This window comes from Monopterus albus, unplaced genomic scaffold, assembly GCF_001952655.1.
Source record: "Monopterus albus unplaced genomic scaffold, M_albus_1.0 scaffold83.1, whole genome shotgun sequence".
Classification (NCBI taxonomy): domain Eukaryota; kingdom Metazoa; phylum Chordata; class Actinopteri; order Synbranchiformes; family Synbranchidae; genus Monopterus; species Monopterus albus.
The window spans coordinates 651,033-657,525 of NW_018127963.1; positions in this window are offsets into that span (position 1 = coordinate 651,033).

A 6,493-nucleotide genomic window follows, 5' to 3' on the forward strand; every position below is an offset into this window, starting at 1 on the left:
TATATGACAGCTCTGGAAAAAAGGGTTTTCAATATGTCATGTGAAAAATAAAAAAAAACAGTGTAAGGTTTTCAACAAATGTGGAAACAATTATCAGTAACAGAAAACATTTTAATTCTAGACTGGCAACAGGTCCTTCAGGTCACAGGCTACTGACTAGAGACTTTCAGAGTTTATATACTGCAATCTTAACTAAGCCCAAGACTCACGCAGTGACTGGAATTAGCCAAAAATGCCTACAACAACAGATTTTTTTTTTTTTTTTATTGCTCTAAGGATGGCAAACATTCTTGGTACACAAACATTAAACATTCTGTCTCCATACAGAGCAAATGCTAGTAAATGCTTGCAGGTTACACTGTGTGTGCCTTCTGAGGCAGTTTTTAAATATGCATTTGTAGGCTCCCACTGTATTTTTGGCTTCCCTGGTGGGGAATTAAGCCTTTGAGTTTGCCCTCTACCTGGACCTGAGCATCAGAAGTCAGTCAGATTCAGTTTGTAATTCATGTTCTCTGAAGCCAGGTGGAGATGGACGCTGTCATCCTGATGCTATTGATGGGTTGCACTCAAACTATGAGGAACTCAACTACTTGGTTTGCTAGAACAATACACATTTACATTACTGGAATCTTTGCACCACAAGATAATAATACAAATATAAGACAATGCTGTGCCTGATGCATTGAAGCAATGAACACCAAGGTAAATAGTTATACACATACACATACACAGAGGCACAACAAACACACATCAGCTCAAACAGAACCCCAGGCAAAACCATAAATATGTGTAGCAATGAAAGGAGACACAAAGTTGGTGTATTTTCTTTTCCCAGGTCTCTTATAGAAGATTACAGTCTAAACTTCGACACGTGTTCAGGATCAGCTAGAGAAGCAGAAAATTACTTCTCTAGATCTTTCCTTAGAGGACTGCTTGTGTATTTGTCTCTGTGTATGTATATGCATGTTTGTGTATTCAGTCACAAAGGTCATGTTGTTTAATGTGTTCTGCTCTGCTCTTTGTGAGTGTTGCATTTCAGTGAGTTCAGTCATACAAGCTGCACTGTTTAATGTGTGTCTTTTGACCTGCTATGCATGTGCGTTTGTGTGCATTTTGACACAGCAGTTAGGTTGTTTGAAATGTTTCAACCATGTGTGCGTGTATGGATCTGTGTTTATATCTGTGTGCATAGCTGTGTAGCACAGTGTCGCCGCTTGCTTCTTGACAGGCTCCGGGCCTGTTGACAGCTCCTCTGCTCCCTGTCAAGCACGAGAACAGCTCTATGTGTGAGTGAAGAGTGGCTGTAGGAATGATTACCAGAGAGCAGAAAGATGTCTGGGGAGTGTGTGCATATGTGTATGTGTGTGTCTCTGTGTTTACTGGTTTCCACAACCAGATTGTTAATATGGAGATAGATCTCAAAAGCTCCTGCCTCCTCCCCACTCTCTGCCCTCTCTCTACAAACCATTAATTGTAGACACTTGAAAAATGCCCTTTAAAGCAATCAATTATGTCTGTGTTGTGTCAATACAGAGTCATCAATCAGACCTAATCATCTCCTGGCCTGGCCCTCCTGCATTTCTTCACATCAATTGCTTTCCATCATCATCTTTCCCTTTTTTTCTTCCTTAAACCTTCTTCTTCTCCCTGCTCCCTTCATGTCACATATTTAGATGTATGAATATCCTCACTGACACATTAACTTAAGTCTTCGGGTTCACGGGAGCTGACCTGCCAAGTGTTACATAGCTGCACACTGATCTTGAAAATGAACAGAAATGTCATATTGTGATATCCAAACAACATACTGGAAAAAATGAGGCTTGCACCTTATTCCGTGGCCTTACACAGTTTCTGACCTCACCACTGAAGTCCACGTTTATCAACCTCAGAGATCGAAGGGCTTTAACTTTATTTGTGAAGGCCTCATCTTTGACAGGGCAAGTGAGTCAAATGGGTTTTAACCACAAATATCCAACCTACAGGTTTTTGGTGTTTTTATTTTTCTAAACACATGTTCAAGCCACATGTCTCTTCAAATAACTGGTGATTTGAGAGACACTGGCCATATTGTGCTGTGAATTGGCTGAAATACAGGTACACACTGTGTGGTATGTTGGACACCTGGCTTCACAGCCTATGGCTAAACCTACCCCCGCACACAAAACCACATTCAACATACAGTAGGTCACAGCAGCTGGGATACAATACCACCACAGACAAAGATGTGCTAGAAATACACCAAATAAACCACAGACAAATACAGGATAAACACGGTTAGAGTTTTGCTGCCTCTAAAGCCAAAAGAGACTGTGCTGACTCAGACAGGGGGCTTTCTACAAACAGTATGGGAGAAAGAAAGAGCACCATGTGGAAACAATGTGGCCAGACAATGGTTAAAGTTTGCTCCTCCACCTGTTGATCTTTAAGGATGACATCTTTTCACAGAGGCAAGCTTTGATGCCACACATTTAGTAAATGTGTGGCATCAAAGCCCTTTGGACAATAAGATGATCTTCAAAGAACTCCATTAGAGCAGATGGTCAAGTCCAAATCGTGATTTTTGTCGACTTGAAAAAGAGGCTGGAATTCATGTGTGGTTCTTGCACTTCAGTGCCAGGAGCTTTGATTTAATAGTATCATAACATACGCTGTTTATACAAATGCAAAAGGCCTTGTAATGCAGTGGCAGCCTCTACTAAACCTTTGTTTGGATAAACCACAAACAAGACATTGACAATAGACACCAAAGGCATCATACTGTCTATTATCTTTTCATATAAATATGGTATATCCATAATATTATGTTATGAATACATGTATTGTCCAGCACAGCGTGCTGAAATGACAAGAGGGGAAAAATCATTATTCCTCCATATCTTATTCTTTTACCACTGAAATGGCCAAAAGGTAGATCTGCCTAACAGCAGAAGGAGTCTTTTCAGTTTTTCCTCTCAGGGATAAATGGAGCAGAATAAGAGAGTAGGTAGCAGGGGGGTGCTTGATATGGATAATGTGATGACTCACAATGCCAATAATCAGTGGGAGAGAGCACAATGCATCATGGGATGATTTTGTCACCTAAGCCTTTGATGTGCAGAGCATTATGGTCTCTAGTAAACAAATACAAGCTATGGCTCTCTGTGAGGAGAGTCACTAAGTATGTGTATTTGTGTAAAAACTGCAAATATAAACATTATGAACAAAAATGTTGCTTGACTACACTCTCAGAACAGGTAAACATCTCAACAATAAAGTGTGAGTAACACGACAGGTTTCTTATATCTGTGAATGTGATGCCATCAATTGGTCAACATATTAAAAGGAAGCTTCAATAAGGTCTTTGGCCACCACAAGCTGCCAAAACAGCTTTTGGTGCAGATTTCTGTAGCAAAACATGTCATCCAAAATTTTGTAACATGACACAAGCATGAGTGTTATTTCATACATTTCAGATAAGGGCGCTAATGCAAATACCTTACTGTTATGTCATTCTGGAGTCTCTGATACAGAAGAACAGACAAACAAAAAAGGGCTCTGTGAAGTTGTTCCTGTTCATTCTTTTGCATGACCTGATTAGGACCATGAGCCAGTGACTACTGCCCCCTGTTGGGTTAGCAGTGTATCTGCCAAGATGCAGGACAGCCACTACTTACTGTATGTACATAAATACTTGCATGACCTTTGCATTTATGGCTGCATAGTTTGGGTAGTGTCTGAAACAACCCTTAGAGTTATAGTCTTGGTGTCTGTAGACTTTGAGATAAGCTAAGCTAAAGGGCTTCAGCCATATGGGAGTGGTATCTACTCATCTGCTCTATCTTTTAGCTAGAAAGTAAATGTGTCTTCTCAAAATTATTGCTTTCATTTGTTATCTGTCTGCATATCTACAGTCATACACAGACAGGTAACACACTACATGTATTTATTTACATTTCATTTGTAGGAATACCGGCGTACATACATGACTTAATGTTAATGGTAATCACTCTGTCATGCAAAACAATACAGATAAAAAAACTATATGAGACACTGTGCCCAAAAGAAAACATTCCTGACTGTGACTCTGTCACTTTATCTCTCCCTCTCATCTTTCTGCCTCTGCTCTTTCCCATTCTTGATGATGAAGATAGAGAGATAGCTATCCATGGCATATGTTGACAAGCCACAGGGGACATCACAGTGGAGAAAACTACTTAACATTGAGTTGTTGTCACTAAACACCGTCTAAATCAGTGTGTTCTTAAAGTCTCAGGCATAAATCAAACATGAAGAGACTCAGACTTTGGCCACTTTAGCTTACTGCAACTTCTGCGTATCTGTATCGGGATTCTCTGACAGAGCTTCATTCCTTTCTGACACCCTTCTGACATTCTGTAACATGTTCTAACCCTGAGCATTATCCTCCTCCTTCTCTATCACTTCCCAACTTTTCCTTTTACCCTTTTTTCCCAGGACGTCTGGAAAGGAAAACCACAATAACATTTTACCAGAGACTCAGTCAATATTATTCCTTGACATCTTCAAAGCAGGACTGAGGATATTGGAGCCCGTGCAAGAGATGGGTGGAGATAGTGAGGGAGTGTGTGTGTATGTGTGTGTGTGTAGTCCAGCTGAGAGCAGAGACAACAGAGACAGAGTAAGAGAGAGTTCAGTGTGGCCTTTGCAGGCTGCCTGAAGGTAGGAGCCACTCCTTCATATCCATCATACTCATGCTCATACTCATTTTCTTTGAAGCACTGACTCGCTGCCCTCAGGTCAATCATCTCTCTGGGGCCTTTTTACCTATTTCTGCAATATGCATAGTCTTAATTCTTCTTCCCACCACTAGGGGACCCTGTGTACATAATAAACAAATGCACACATTTCCAGTCTCAGTTACTGCTTCTCTGTACAGTAATATCTTAATGATATATGTGAATATTTCCTTTTTCTGTGGTGTAGTAACAGTGGAGCAGTTAGAATCTTTATCATGTAGACATGGAGGGATTACTGAATGGCCCTACTGGGCACAAGCCCAGGGGCCCAGAAGGCCAAGGGGGCCTGTAGATCAGAAAAACAAACAAACAACTACAGTAAGTCACAAAATGAGAAAACATGGGTAAATGGTCATATACAGTACTTGTAGAGTGCTCTTCTTTGCTTTACAGCACACTCAAAGTGCTTTCACACTTCTTGGCCATTCACCCATTCAAACACTGGTGTTATCACAGGGAGCAACTGGGGGTTCAGTGTCTTGTTCAAGGACACGTTGACTGGACAAGCTGGGAATCAAACCGCTAATCCTCCGCTTAGGAAACAACCTGCGCTACCTTCTGGGCCACAGCCGCCCCCATAGGTGCAAAACAGCTACAAAGCAATACAAAACCCACTAGAAAAGACATAAAACAAAAAATGACTGCAAAGAAAAAGAAAAAAAACCCCAAACACAAAACAAGTACAGATACATGCAAATTCACAAAAAGAGATGCAAAACAAGTAAAAAATAAGTGCAAATGAAGAGACAGTGAAGTGAAGAAGAGACTGATGTTAGGTTTTTGTGGCAGGACCTTTGCACAACATCAGAGAGACAAGCAGCTGTGGAGCCACAAAGACAAGAAGACACAAGATCCTTAGAGGTGCAGGGCCAAAGACATCAACAAGGTCTCTTCACTGTCTCTTTTCCTAGTCCCACCCTTCCTGTATATGCTTACTGTCCCTATGGGGAACATACAGTACAATGTATAATAGACACATTAATGAAAAATATACAAAGTGGTGGAAAGCCTCTCCTTTCTCCTGCCTTTCTCTCTCCCCCTCTCTCTAATGCCTCCCAAGATGTGTGTCTGGTAAGTGAGCATTTCTCTGGTCTACTAACAGAACATTAACTTTAAAGTCTTTCGTCCTTGGCTATAAGCGTGCTATGCTGTAAGTGCTGGCCCTCTTCCAGGAATCTCCTGCAGCCAGCCACTCATAAGCCCTCATCTAACCAGCCAAGAATGTGAAAGGATCCTTCAAAGAGAAACCCTCTGCAAGGTGTGGGTAAAGTAGGTATCAGAGTCCCCAGGTGGCCATACTAGAGCAGATAAAACTACTAACTGAAATCCTGCACCTGTCTCAGAGCAAGAGCCACAAAAGGGTAGAAACAGAGTACCAAGGATAAAAAGTTTAGATTAGATCAATGTGGCTCTATTGTGTTGCTCCTTTATATGCAGTCTTCATACATCTGAAAACATTTGGGGTTGCATTCAATAGACTATTGTGCAGATGCATAAAACAGAGAAACACTGACTTTTCAGCCGTTCTGCTTCTCAAATTTTGGCAAGTGACACCCAGTAAAAGCAGCCGGACTCAAAGTGTCAGAGTTTTACAACATGAAACTGTGTTTAAAGACAAGCTGATCAAGGAGTACAAATGCCCAATCTGCTTCATCTGAACTGAAAATACAATGAGTGTACAAGGACAGTCTGTCGCTAACAGAGCTGCCCAGTAATAGAAGTGAGCACAGAGTAGT